Here is a 16,291-nt window from a genome sequence, read left to right as displayed (position 1 = left end):
CTTATTAAGAGCACTGGTGCGTATGATTAATATTAATTATTGGGATGAAATAGAAATTTAGCTATAACTTTTGATGTGTTGAACATAATGATGAATTTTACAGTGCTAATGAAAGCCATTATATTAGGGTATATAAACCATTATAAGAAGTTTAAAGCTTTAAACTATTTTTTAAAAAATTTTAAACAATTATGAAAAATTTTAAAATTTTGATTTGTTTATCGATAGAATTGTATAAAATCGCTCAAATACTCCGGGTTTTAGAATATAACGCCCTAATATTTGTTTGGTTTTTCTTATTGAATCATATTTTCTATATATTATAGGAAAAATATGATAAAATTATAATTAATTAGAAAATATTAACAGTTTTTTTTTTAAAAAATGTTGGTGAAAAAAAAAATTTAAATGAAAATAAATAATTGTGGTGAAAAACGTTGGTTAAAACAAATGGTGGTGAAAAAAGTTTGGTAAAAAAAATAATTTTGGGGAAAAACAATTTGAGTGAAAAATTTATGTAAAAAAATTTGGACGGAAAACATGTTTGGATTTTATTTTGAAAGTATTTGCCATTGATAGCTATGACCTTTTTCCATCTTTCTGGCAACAGGCCAAGAACGAATCAAGCCAATATCGGATACTCTGGTCCAAAGTGAAGCATATCCCAGAGAGAGCGTTCAGCATCGACTATAAAGCGGGTGAGGCAAAACTTCCCCACCAATTTTTAGCAAGTACCTATTGTCTGGCTGAATATTATGGGCGCTTTTCGACCAATGCTCTGTTCAAACAAATCAGTTGCGTTCAATACAGGTTCCCTGTAATGGTCTGGCTAGATTTCAGCAGCTCATAATAGATAGGATGCTTTTGATAGCACCAAATACAGAGAATTACCTTAACACCATGGATATTAGGCTTTGATATCGATTCGGATGGTTTGTTGGACATCAAATACGATCTCTTACGCTTCGGGTTATCGTAGTGGATAAATTTTTCATCCCAAGTAATGATTCGGTGCAAAAATGATTTTCATTTATAGCGTTCAAGCAGCATTTCAGACATACAAAATCATCTTTCAAGGTCTGTCAGCTTCAATTCGAATGGTACCTCATTTGCCTGCTTTTGGATGAATCTTGCTGCTTGGAAACGTTTTGAAATTCCTGATTGTGTAGCTCCCAATAATTCTGCAAGCTTTTGTTGAGTTTTACTACAATCTTCATGGGGCAATGCCTCCAATTCTTGGTCTTCAAACTTTTTTTGGCTGGCCTGGACGATTTTTGTCTTTCTTTCAAAATCATCACTTGTGAACAGCACAAATCATCTCTCTCACGTTGAAACCGATGAAACACATTCACCATAAGCTTCGGTGAGCAATCGGTGTGCTTTAGAGGAACTTTTTTCAAATTAAAGAAGCAAAGCTAAACTTCCCACATATGACGCTTTGTTGGCACAAAATTCGACATTTTCGAAGCAAAAGAAATTGCTGTCTACTCTATAATATTCAATAACTAATTGAGAACATATGACGTTGTAAATCCCGCTTTTTAAAATAGAAATATCCTTCGGCTAAACTGTTATTTCACTCAAGCAAATTTTTAACTTAACATTAAAAGCTATTTTTCTCTCTTTTTCTCAAGAAGCCCACATGGGTCCATTCTGAATTTACTATAATCGTGTAATGGTTCATGTTTAAAGTAGAACAGAACTAGCTTTAATGAGATCAAACTCTATACATATTGTTACGAAATTGTACTTGAATTCAAATATAACGATCTTAACGGCTGATTTAAGGTTGCATAATGCTATTTGAAAGCAGTGCCTATCAAACTGTAACATAAGTATGGCAGCGCTAAATGTTTGCTAGCTATCATTAGATGTCGATATTGTCTATATTTATGACTTAGTAATTCAGATATACAATGTATATTATACATAGATCAAAAATAGGTCATTTGGGCCGATTGTCTCGATTTTAAATAGCAACCGAGCCGGGAGAATTTGGAATTTCAACATACAGACGGACATGGCTATATCGACTCCGCTATCTATAACGATCCAGAATATATATACTTTTGTGGGGTCGCAAATGAAAAATGTAGAAATTACAAACCCTTGCCACTCATGACCTTTATTTCTCCCTGTGTATCAACTAAATTTGAAACAATCTCAGATATTTTTAAAACTTTCTATGGTTTTGAATACAGAGTAGAAAACTAGACATACAGAGAATGTTCATCATTACTTTGGCTGCAACATGATGTATGGATTTAAATGTGAGGCATGTTTTATTGATACCACCACCACAGTCATCATCATCATCAAAATCGACATCATCGCCACCACACCACAAAACCAACCCGGCTCATAGAAATCGAAAAAATATATACGACATACTATATATTGTATAAAAAAAAGACTACTACAAATGGAAGTCTATCTCTACGAATAGAAAATTTGTATGTATTTGTGGTAATAAAAATGCCGTTAAGGGTCATTTTGAGTGGAATTTAATGTGCTTTTGAATAACAAACCAAACGATTTATGAGTTTGTAACGATTTCTATTTGTTTTCGTTTAAATTCAGTTTTTTTTGTTTGTTTGTCCATTTATATACTCTCGTACATACATACGTACATATATAATCCTTTTCAAGTTTTGACGAGATTGATAGAATACGTTCTCAATAGTGGTTTTTTGAATAGAACAAAAAAAAAAACTGAATGAAAACAAAAATAACAACTAAACGGAAAATCTATAGATTTGATATTTTTATGAAACACTTGGTTGGCATGAGTGAAAGCGAGAGAAAACTAGAGTAAAGTCCACAGGAAATTTGAAAAAAAGAATGAAGAATGTTTTTGATTACAAACAAATACTATTGAACAAATACTCATGCAATTCACCCAAAAAAAAAATAATAAAAGGAACGAAAAAACACAAGGAAAACCGAAAAAAGTTTCCATGTTGAATCATGTTTATTCACACATGAGTGCAGTGTACGTTAAACGCATATTTGATGATGCATCATTTTTTTGTTCTGCATGGATTTTGTAGTTGTTATTGAGGAAAACAACAGACACCCTATATGCGTATTGAATAGAATATGAATCTAATCTCTGGTCTTGGGCAGTTTAGGCATTTTATAAAGTGCATATTTCTGTAAGATCTGGGAGCTTCAAACCCCAATTAAAAGAAGGCATTATTATGTTCGAAAATTTGAAAGCAAATTCGAAAATTCGAAGTTATGTTCGAAAAATTTTTAAAGCTGTTAAATAATCTCTAGATGAACTTAAAGCTGTTGACAATTAAATATAATGTTCGAAAATTCGAATTTAATTTCGAACATATCAAAACCTTAGCGCCAAATTATCGTAAGCGACAAAACACAAATTTTACAGGAGAAGGTTTTTTTTTGATTATTTTGAAATTTATACATAGAATTAAAAATGTTAGGATGCGATATAATATAATTTCGTTCAAGCTATTTTCCTATTTTTCAAAAATATATATAACTTTTGACAATTAAAAATTCAAAACTTAATTGAAAAATACGAAAAAAAAAGTTTTTTATTGAATTTTTGCATAGATTCAAATTTTTCGAATTGAAATTAAATTTTTATTTATGAATAGTTTTTAATAAAATTTCACAGTTATGTAGATTGTGCTATTTAAAATGGAAAAGTAAAAACGAATTTTGAAATTTATTATCAGCAATCCCCAAAAATGTGTTGAAAAAATCCAAAAATGGGAATTTTTAGTTTTTTTGGCTATAATATCCATACCAGGGTAGGGGTTATCGGAAGCCTTTACAAAATAATTAGAAACATATTAGGCCACCTAAGATTGGTTACTATATTTTGATATCGAATATGCGATTTTATAATTTTTGCCCTAAAATTTAATTTTACATAAAAAATAGGTGTTTTTTGAATGGACCTGGTCCCCTCGATAACAACAATTTTTTAATTTTTTTTCATTTAAAATATTTTATAAAAACTTAGCTTTAAGAAAGTGTATATTCCTTATACATCCTCTTAGAAATTTTTTGCGATAACTTAAAAGGAAAAAAGTACTTTTTTCCCAGAAAATTTGCGAAAAATCGTAATTTTAAATTTTTTAAATTCGAATGCATATAACTTTGGACTTAATCATTAAACAATTCTTTTTCTATTTGACACATAAATGTGTTGTTACTCCAACAAATGATAATTGGAGAATATTGGAAAATATTTGGATCCGCTGTTATCAAAAAACTGGAGTGTGGTGGGTAAACATTTTGAAAATTTAATTTTCAAATGCAAATATATCCTAAGCTATAAGAAATATTTGACAGCTAGGACAAGTTTTTTAATAGTGCTCGATGAGAAGATTATATGTGTGTAATTTTTTTGAAATCGGAACACAAACGAATAAATTGAATTGTTTTAAAAATATAACATGGCCGAGGTGTCCTACTTTGGTGACCCTTGGTCGCGCCCCCGGTGGGCCCATGAGGTCAAGGTTCAAAACTTAAACTCGACAACACTTTTTCTTTGCGCATGTGAAATTTCATTCGAACCAATCTAACCATTTAGAAGTTACAGATTTATTTCACTCTTTTTGTTCGATACCACTGTGTGTCGCTTAAGATAAAATTCGTTTTCAGTAAAATGTAAACATTGACTTACGATAAAATCTTACCCCCCTATAATTTTGAAGTTATTAACAATTTTGATATTCTGAGAACGCTAAAACATCAGTCAGTCCATAAAATTTTAATTTTTGCAATAAAAAAAAATTTAGAAAATGTCGCTTACGATAATTTGGCGCAAGGGCTCGATATGTTAGAATTTTTTTTTAAAACTAAAAGTTTAAAAAAAATACTTTTAGTTCAATTTGAGCACAATTTTTACATTTTCCAATTTCGAAATAAAAATTTAAAAAACAAATTCAAAATCTTCATGAATTTTATAGTATTTTGAATATACGTTCAAAAAGTCCATGTTCGCTAGTGTTTACAGATATTGAATGTTTTAGGTGCCTTACTTTGAGACCCCACAGCACCGCTCTCGAGAGGTGCGTCTTCTAAAACTATACTCGAAATTTCATACCAATCGGGTAAGTCAGTGCGAAATGGCAGATTTATTTCCAAAATATTTTGTTTCTACCCTAATGTGCACTGTAGCGTATGGTTAATATTTTTATTTCCCTGGTTTCTAAAAATACTCATACGTCATGTAGTTATTATTGCCATTGTCTTATAAATCATACCGACCATGTAAAGTAATTGTTTGATATGAAATTTTGAATATCAAGCTGTAATTTATATTAATTGTTTTCCTATACTTTCTTTTAATATATTTTCATAAATAAGATTTTAATATAGAGTTTCGTGTTCGGTTTTAACAGAAAATTTCGAATTTAAATTTTAAATATTCATAAACTGACAATTATCCCAAATTCAAATCTGTTATCAAAAATATGAAAGATCTTTCTAATATATAAAAATCTCATGTCAGAATGTTTGTTTTTGAACTGCTCCGAAACGACTCTGCCGATTCTTATGAAATTTTGTATGTATATTTGGTAGATATGAGAATAGGTCGTAAATTATATTTTCACCCTCCTATCCTCACCATCCATATTTATACTGCGATTTTAGTATTTATAGATGAGTAATATCCAAATATTTCAACTAGAATGATACGGCTCTATCGAGTTTTATGAACTTTTTTGTGTATATTTAGTAAGTATGAGAATATGTCCCAAAAAAGTTTTGAAAAATTCCAAAAATGGGACTTTTTAGGTTTTTGGCTATAATATTGATACTAGGGACGGGGTTATCGGAATTATTTACAAAATAATTAAGAATAAATTTTGCCATCCAAAATGGGTTACTATATTTTGATATCGACTATGCGATTTAAGAATTTTTGCCCTAAAGTTGATTTTTACACAAAAAATATTACCTTTTGGATGGACCTAGTGCCATCGGTATCTAAAATTTTTACATTTTTTTTCAACTAAAATATTTTACTTTATGTTAGCTTTTCAAAAATTATAAATTCCTGATTCAGTTTCTTACACATTTTTTAGATAAATTAAAAAGAAAAATAGTACTATTTTCCCAAAAAAAATCGCATGTTTTAAATTTTTTAAATTGAAATGAATATGACTTTGGACTCCGTCATTATTTTTTATAGTAATTCTTTTTATATTTGACCCATATATTTGTTGTTAGTCTAATAAAGGCAAAATGGAGAAAATCTGGAAATTTTTTGATCCGTTGTTATAAAAACACTGGAGTAGGGTGGCTAAAGATGTGGAATATTTAATTTTTAAATGCGAATATCTTCTAAGCTATGAGAGATATTTGATAGCTGCGACGATATGTATCGGAATACAAACGAAGAAATATAACATACCCGAGGTGTCCTATCTTATGGACCCTTGGTGGTCCAACGTGGTCCCACAATACTTCCTCTTAGCGCATGTGAAATTTCATTTAGAAGTTATTTTTTTTTAATATTTTTTTTAATATACTACTGTGGGGCGTCCAATACATCCCGCAAAAGTCATATTTTGTTGTGGATTTTGGACTGGCGACGTTACTGGTCCATATTTCTTTGAGAATTACTTTGGCCAGGCTATTACCGTCAGCGGTGTTTACTATAAGTCGATGATTATCAACTTCTTTTGGCCTGAATTGGTTGACACATACCACAAAGCTCATGCCGCACAGTGGCTCATTTTCGTTTTTAATCGGCCAAAACTCTGTAAATTTTGAACCGATAGAGATATTTTAGAATTTTTTTTTGGTGGACAGATAACTTCTTGAATTTTTCTCCAGTTTTAATTTCATTAAAATCGGTTCAGCAGTTGTTGCGCAATTTAAGGTTAAAGTTGAACTTTTAATTTTTGTATAGCATTTAGTATGAAAATGGAAATTTTTTGTTTTTTGAATTAGCTATACTTATTAAAAGAGTTATCAGCAGATAAAAACAAGTAAGGAAGTATGTTCGGCCAAGCTCGACTATATAATACCCTACACTATAATTTATATTCGTGAATGATTTTCGGAAGTGGGCATTATATGGGAGCTATGACTAATTATGGACCTATCGCCATGAAATTAGGTCGTGTGATTTATGTCTATATGTAAGTTATTTCTGTTGAATTTTATGTTTATACCAACATTTTTAAGAGATTTGTGCTCGTTAAAGTGATTTTCGGAACCGGGTCTTATATGGGAGCTATGACTAATAATGGACCGATCATCATAAAATTAGGTGACATTAATTCAGTTTATATAAAACTTATTTGGAGCAAAATTTGTGTAGATACATATATAAATTAACCATTTACGATCGATAAAGTATAACTTCGGGAGAACATTTGCATGGGTGCTAGGTGAAATAGTGGACCGATTTAAGTAATTTTCAATAGACTTCGTCCTCGGGCCGAAAAAAATTTATGTACCACATTTTATTGCAATATCTTCAAAATTGCGACTTGTACTTTGCGCCAGTCATATGAACAAATAAAATAGAAATAGAACAAAAATTTGGGAGTAATTTCATTCAAATGAAAAAGTGTTCAGCAAACAGGTCAACAAGTATATATAGGCTTAAAGAAGACACTTTGGACTTTCTCCTGGTTGTAAAATTTGTTTAACCCCTTTTGACCCTAAGCACTTTTACTCCACTGAAATTCAAATTTGGCTAAAATATAGTACCTGAGAAAAAAATTAATAACACATCAGGTATAAACGGTACAATGACAAATCATATCAGCTCTTAAAGACTATTATCCTAAAAACATAACAAAGGAAAAATCATCCAATTATCTATAATAGTTTGCGAGTAATGATAATTTACTTCTGATCAAATTTACAAAAATCACATTTTTATAAAATGATATAAAATATTTGAATTTAACAGCATGCCACGCACACAATTGACAATATTTTTATCTAATTTTTTCGCTTCCTTAGTTTCAATGTGTTTACTATTGAATGGCATTAACATTTTTGAAATCGGAGTTAACAAAAAGTTGGGCCGATGAAATTGAGATATCAGTCTGAATATCAAATTCAGACTGATTTATGCGCCAGAGTCATAAAATTTAACATTTCGGATTCTCGCCACCCAGCTAAGCTGCTGCAGACATTCATACGATGTTATATTCAATACATAATGGCATCAATAGGCCTTTCAAACGAATACAAAATGTCGTTGTATATTCGGTGAAAGACCTTTATAAAAGGAAACTTAGGTGAAGGGTATATGAGGAAAATCATAAATTTTGTAGATCATTGAATGCGAATTCAGATGACCTATATTTCTTTTGGATTTTGAAATTAAAAAAATCTGTGAATCCAAAATCTTAGTCTAGTCGTAACAATATTCCACTTCTTAAAGTTATGGCCAATGATATTTAGTTCATTAGTTAATTTTTCTGCAAAGTATTGCAAATTACGTCTAACATTACTTTAAATTTTGGAACATTAAGAAAACATGAACAATTTTGAGCATATGCAACGGCAAAATGGCGTTCGTATCATATGCAAAGGCCGTACGACAAAAATTACCTAGCGGTATGAAATATACTTTTCAACCTATTTTCGTACCTACCAAAACAAACAAAATTTCCAAAAAATAGGTAAATATTGTTATTTGTATATTTCTCACACAAAATACTATAATTTTGCCTAAAAAATGAGTGGGTGAGGGTCGGTTGATCAATATTAGGGGTTATAGTTATTTTTAATGCCAAAAAAAAAATAATGCCAAAAAAAAGTTTTTGGCAAACAAATTTTAGAAATTGAAAAATGTCTAAGTGGTATAAATATACTTTACGACCTATTCACATAGCTCCCAAATATACATACAAAATTTCATAAAAATCGGTTTAGCCGATTCGGAGGAGTTCAAACACAAACATTGTGACACGAGATTATTATATATTAGAAAGATTTTCAAAGGTTTTCTTAAAAAAAATAAATTTTTGTTTCTCTAATTTCAGATTAAGCTGATCTTTAACCGTGCAGTCATATAATGTAAGTACATTATAAAGTTAATATTATGAATTTTAAAAATTAAATTGTATTCAAAAGACATTCAAAAGATGTAAATATGTCGTCGGCTCTCATAGTCTCCAGGGGCCTAACTCAATCTAGTATTCACATGTATACATTGTGAATGTGAACGTAACTAGTTGAAATTATCAAATAAGTAACAAAATATATATTGTACACCAAAAATTCAATTGAAAAACTCGTTTTAGGCAACTTTGCAAGTAGTGGATTCACAAGGTATCCTTTCATGTCATATTGTCATAATGTTCTAATATTTCACATTGGTTTAAACATGTTATTCAAGCTAAAAATGTCCGAAAATACTACTATTCTGTGAGAGACTGTCGACAAAAATACCTATATTGCCGCGGGTATTATGATCATATAGTGTATTGCAAGCTGCCATAATTGCAAAAATTTCCGCTGAACTACACTACACTGAATGCCTACACAATCTCATCTTCACTAGTTAGGCAATGTAGGAACTCTCTGTCAAGGCTATCTGACATTACTGCGACAAACGCCTAATAGCCGTGTAAGCTGAGCCTTCGATTCGAGAAATATACTTGTGAATCCACTACGTTTACTAATGTGAAATATTCTCTTTCTGCCGACTACTGATGTGAATACAAAAATCTTACTTATTCAATTTGTAACATTTGTTTCTACATTCCCACCATAACTTACTTTACAGTAGAGCACTTCTTCAATTTGATTACCACTCTTAATTTCCACTTTTTGCTTTACTCTTCTCAAAAATTGTATTCAAAAACACTATTTTATAAGAATTTAACAAACATTTACTATGCATTTGACCACATACTTGGTAGGTTTGTATGGATGTCCACTCGAAGGACATTCCAACCTGACCAGTATTTTAAGTTGGAAAGTAAGAAAGCAAGTAAGTGAGTAAGTTTAAGAGTAAGTAAACTAAACTAAATTATAAAGAGGGGAGGTAGAACATGATTGAAAAAGTCTTTAACATTTTTTTTGTTAGCTACAACATTCAGGATTTTTTGTTTTTATGGTCCATTTCAGAAGATTAATGATACAACACAATTTTATAAAGTCTATTTTGTAAAATTAAGGAGATCGACAAAAACCAAAAATATAAAAAAACAAAACTGTATTGTTTTCTTTTAGTAAATAAGTTTCTAGAGTTTTTTTTTGGTTTCATTTATTTTTTGTTTTACTTATTTGAAAATATGTTTTATTTTTTTTGGGAAATATTTTTACTTTATAGTTTGAACAATGTGCATGTTTGTTGGTCCATAGATATTTATGTACTGTGTATCTCGTTGTTTATGCTCTAGTGGTGTGGAACGTACATCAACATTTCAAAATAAAATGTTTTTCAAAACTTTTTCAACTTGTATTGTTATTGTTAGGAGTATGTGTGTGTTTGCGTGTTAGTGTATGAATTTGTATTTGTGTTAGTTATTATAAAATCTAAACATATTGAGTTTTGTGTAAAACATCATTAATAAAATTGCAAAACCAAATAAAACTTAAATAATTGATTTAAATTTATGTTTTTGATGTCTTGTGGAGTATAAAGAAATCTATTATATATAAATATTTAAGTGATTTTTAGTAATTGTTTAATTAGTTGGTTAGAGATGAAATAGAGCGTGAGAGAAGAGAATAATTATAGCTTTATGATGTTAGATTTCCAGACACAGGTAAATTAAAACGTCCCGAAAACACTTAACATTAAAGCTTAATTCCCAGTCGTTTAATATTCAAAATTTCTCACAGATCGATCCAGTACTTTACAAGTTGAGCATTTATAATAAAACAATTCCGGTAATAACTACATGACGTATGAGTACTTTTTAAACAATGGAAAATAACAAATAATAATCATACGGCACCAAGTACTTTTACAAAACTACTTAAAATTTTGTGTAAAATAAATTGAAAGGTTTTGGTGGTTTACTGAATTTCTTTGTGGCCATACAAGCATGGAAGATGCCGAAAATTCTGGATTCTGTACCCGAAACAATTGAAAACATGGACGATATGAATTGAAATTGCGAACCGGTTAATTTAAAATGTTGATATTCGGTTAACCGGTTTATCCGTTTTATATCAGTAGGTTAACCGGTTTTTAAAATTTCGAACTAAAATTAATAAATCTCATGTTTTGGTGAATTTTTTATATTCATTGTATACACATTATACCAAACATTTGGTCTGAATTGAAACATTACAAACCTCTTTTGATACAGATTTTTAAGAATTACAATAATTCTAAATAGTAGAGGACGATGAGTTTATTTAAAAATATATTCAGAATCAATTGCAATTAAAATTAAATTTGATGTACATAAATTTTTTCAATAAATTTGACTTCATTAGTGTGTTTTGTTCTTAAAATTTTATTTTATTAATCATTTCGTTAGCTTAGTTCCTTTTCAGAAATATTACAGGAGAGACAAACAACTTTGTAAAATCCTTGATTTTATATATTTTTGAAATCTGTTAAGTTTTATTTCTTATTTTGTATGATTTACAATGCGTTTTTATCTTATAGGTCCTTTTTTGTTACATATCAGAAAGTCGAGTTGATAATAAATTTCAAAATAATCAAATGTATGTAACTAAAAATGTATGATACATTTTTTAGTTGAAATTTAATGAATAATCAAATAATTAAAACTAGTATTATATATTTAGTAACATAGTTATACTCAATTCCATTTTACTGAGAAAATAATTTTGATATTTTTACAAAATAAAACGAATTTAGCACTGGCTACTAAAAACTACAAAATTTAAAGCTATGAATAGAATATTTTATGTTTTCTACATACAAAAGAGTATTTTTTAAAGTTTTAAAATAATTCCCTTCAATATTGGTTAAACCGGTTTTTTCGAAGTCGGTTACCGAAAAAAAAATTTGGCGTAAAAAGTGTTTTTCCCGATTTTGACCACTTACTTTGGCCTTGTATACGACGTTGCAAAGGTCTTTGAAATATCTATTATTGTATACCCATATTGTCAATATTTATGACTTAGTAATCAAGATATAGATAAAACAAGTAAGAAAGTTATATTCGGCTGTGCCGAATCTTAGATACCCTTCACCAAATTATACTTAAAAATAATTTTTTTTAAATATTTTTAGGTAAACAAAATTAAAATTTTTTTTTCGAAATTTTTTAATAAAAATGTTTTTTTAAATTTTTTCTTTTCGAAATTGTTTTTTAATTTTTTTTAAACAAAGATTTTTAAATTTTTTTAATTTTAAAAAATTTTTTTTTTGGAAAAATAATTTATGACCAAAAAAATGTTCGGGTTAAAAATATTTTTCCCGATTTTGACCCATTTTGAACTTACTATAGCTTTATATACACCGTTGCAATGGACTTCAAAATATCTATCATTAGATATCCATATTGTCTATATTAATGACTTTGTAATCCAGGTATAGATAAAAAATAGGCCAAAAATCGAGGTTTTCCCGGTTTTTTCCTTATATATCAGGCATTTGTGGGCTGATTTTGTCGATTTAAAATAGTAACCGAGCCGGAAGAAGTCTCGACATATTGATGTATGAATCATTTATGTAAATTATTTAGGGGCTACGGAAAGTTGATTTCAACATACAGACGGACAGACGGACATGACTATATCAGCTTCGCTATATATAACGATCCAAAATATATATACTTTATAGGGTTGCCACTCATGGTGAAGGGTATAAAAACAAGTAAGAGTGTCAATTATGGGCCGATCCTCACAAAAGTTGGTAGAAAGCCTTAGGTTCATATAGGTCTTGTTTATGTGTAATTTCATCACAATATTAATTCTTGTAAGACAAATATGAATGTTTAAGTCATTATTTAAGGGGGCCTAGCTACAAATATTACTCGATATTCGCCATATTTTACAATATCATTTCAGAGGACTTAGAACTATTTTGTGCAAAATTTTATTAGAATTGCCGCGTAATCACATATTTATGATTGGTTAAACTGTATTTCGGGGGACATTTGTATGGGGGCTAGGTGAAATAATGGACCGTTATTGACCATTTTCAATACTAATCAGATCCTACACGCAGAAAAACTATTTCTTAAACCGTTTCAATTCAAACATATATTTAATTGTCAAAATAATCAAATTCAAAACTCAAAATTCAATAGAAAATATCAGGGCGCACTTAGATAGGTGACTGCGATGAAACAGCTGATTATTTTGTTATTCAGTTTGAATTGTCAATTCACTTGTGGTTGTTGTGGCGAAAAATACAACAAACCCAAAAGCAAAAACAACAACAGGCAACTTTGACAGTTCACCTACTTTTTAACAAAAACAAAGTACCTGTTGTTTTTGTATTGTTGTAGTGATGCAGTCACCTTTCTTAGTGTGCCCAGAGAAAATATCAAGAAATTTAGTTTTTGATTTAATTATGAAATAATTGAAACCAGTTCAATATGGGAGAAATGTTTGAATTGAAATATAATTTTTTCTGGGTAGTAACAGAGAGTATTTGTGCATAATTTCTGACAGCTATCGCCTTAGGTCCTATCGTGCTTTCAACAGACAGACGAACGAATATATCTAGATCGTCTTAGAATCTTATGAGGACTCAGGATCCAGGATAGAAGAATTCGCCTACAATACCTGAATGGAATGGCTTGGATACAATTGGATAAGCAAATTATGGCCACAAAAATTTCATCTTCGTTACTTAAATCTCACCAAAACAACTGGAGATTCAAAATTCCTTACAGAATTGTTTGATCCCATAGTTCCATATTATTGAAGTTTTCAATAATACCAAATAATTGTACATAAGGCTACGCTTCACTCTAATACATTTTCATATAAACTTCCTACATTAATAGTAGGTAACTTTTCTCCTACTTTAATTAGGGTAAAAATACATGTTGTGTGTAAAATCAAATAGTTTTTTTTTGGCAAATTGCTTTTTGTTTTTTATAAATAAAATGTTCACAATTTGTATATTAAACCATAGAGAATAGACATAGAGCGGAAACTTTCCTGTTGAATACCTAACTCAGTTGTCAGAAACCTAAGTGGTGAGAATGTATTAGTAGAAAAAACTATGTGAAAACAACACTCGTATGTGTGATTATATTGAGTAATTTTTTTGTTTGAGTTTTTTTCTAGTTTCCCCTCTATGTTTTTCTATGTATTAAACGTTTAAAGTAAGATTACACAATTTTAGTGTAAAACTTCTATTTATGCTACAGAACCTTAAAGCAATCAACATAGAAAATATTTTTATTTTCATAGTAATTTTAATTAAAAATTTATAGTATATCGTTAATTAATCTCTATTTCTTCTATGAGTAAAGTTTTCTTTAAGAAAAATTAACCTTTCAATCAATTATATGGTATTTTTGAAAAATACCCAGATTTTGTGCAGTCAAAATAATAGCACCATCGCACAGTGGGGTCAAATGCCCCTTTTTTACGGATTTATTAATATCTCAACAACAATAATAGCGACGTTCACAAAATTTTACGTGGGTAGCCCTTAGACCAAACCGCATATTGTAACAAAATTTTAGGGATATAGGAGGGGGAAGTCAATTACCCACCATATATAATAATTATTAACTGTGCTATATCTATAGAACTACAATAGTTATGCACACTAAATTTGCTGCGGGAACTCTAAAAATAAACTACACGTTCCGCCAAAATCGGAAGGGTATACGAGGGTGGAATCGGGTTCCCCCCATAGAAATTAATTATTAATTATCCTATATCTATAGAACTACATCAGTGAGACACAACAACAACAACGACAGCAATAAAACGTTTATCAGAATCGCAAAGTGCTTTTTGATGGTAGGCTTAAAGGGTGAAGCTTTTACTAATTAACATATAACTTATGAGGCGCACCGATGCGCAACCTAATTTTTTCTGAAACAACGCCTAACTGTCCAGGCTTTTAAATTATATTAAATTCTCTGCCCAGCTGAGCCCAGCTAATAACTTTATGTCCATTTGAACTGACAAAATCCATTTTTTTTTTCGCACTTCCAATATAAAAACTATTAGCAAAGCCACTTCCACAAATAATTCAAATTTAAATTTAACCAAAACATATCAATAAATACTTGAACTTGATGGTTGCATAATTAGATTTGTTAATTTTTTTAAATTACCTATCACAAATAGTATTTATTTGCTCAATTTTTTATTTTTTTTTATAAATTTTTTAGGTTTTTTTCTCACAATATGTAATTTCAACACGTGACTATAAAAATACCTTTTAATATTTCACATTAATGTTTTGCCTGCTGATGTAGAATTTTGTGCTCTTTAAGCTGGCACTTTCAGTTTTCACGATACTTGAAATTTGTTTTTTCAATTAATCCGCAAAATTAGTATGTTTGGCCCCTCTGTGCATCGTAAGAAATTGTCGAAAAAATATAGAATATTTATTTATAATTTATTTTAAAAATCGCCATACTATAATTTGAATTAATTTATATCGAAATGAATAAAATTTAAAAATTAATTTTACTTTTCAAATTTTTTTAGTAACAAAAAGAGTGGTGTATGTGAGCTCTAGTTTCAAAAATTATGATTTCTGAACATACAATTAGCCTAATTCAGAAAAAAAACTATTTATAGATATTTAGAAATGGTTTTAAAAAACATTTATGTTCTGCACGGTGGTCAAAAGTGGAGACTAGTGTTGCAGTTATGCGCTGACCATTACAAGAACAAAATTTAAATTATTTAAATCCTAGGGAAGTTTTATCAATAACAATATAACATCCTCTATTAAAGGTAAAATTTCCAAAGTCACATTACCATTTTTCAACATTCAAGTACCAAAGAACTTCTTGGTCAAATAATTAAACAAATTATATTGTTTGATATCAGACTTCTATAGAATGTATTCCGAATCCAATTTCAACTAAAATTTAAGATAATATATTCATCTTTTCTTAAAAACACACAGATTTTAAAATTATAATTTGATCGTGGTTTTTCTACTATAACATTCGAAGAATATATTGAATATGTGGAATAAATAATTCAATATTATATGATCAAATGCTTGATAAAATCATACTCAGATATAAATCAAAGAAATTGTGACCTTATGAATGATCTATGGAATGATAAATTGATATAAATTTGGGTTTCAAGCTAAAAGGTCAATGTCGTGGCACAGGATGCGATATCCCCAAACATAATTTTATTAAAACTAGATGGCCAAGAGTCACAAAAAGGGTAAAAGGAA

At 29.5% G+C, this 16,291-nt stretch overlaps 1 protein-coding gene across 5 annotated transcripts in view; it reads right to left on the bottom strand.

Annotated features, from left to right (window-relative positions):
• The window catches only part of axo (axotactin), a 203,314-nt gene that overhangs the window by 70,723 nt on the left and 116,300 nt on the right, over positions 1-16,291 (bottom strand). The window lies entirely within an intron of this gene.

Source organism: Calliphora vicina, chromosome 3 (assembly GCF_958450345.1).
Source record: "Calliphora vicina chromosome 3, idCalVici1.1, whole genome shotgun sequence".
In the NCBI taxonomy this organism is placed as follows: domain Eukaryota; kingdom Metazoa; phylum Arthropoda; class Insecta; order Diptera; family Calliphoridae; genus Calliphora; species Calliphora vicina.
This window is presented reverse-complemented; position numbering and strand designations above follow the sequence as displayed.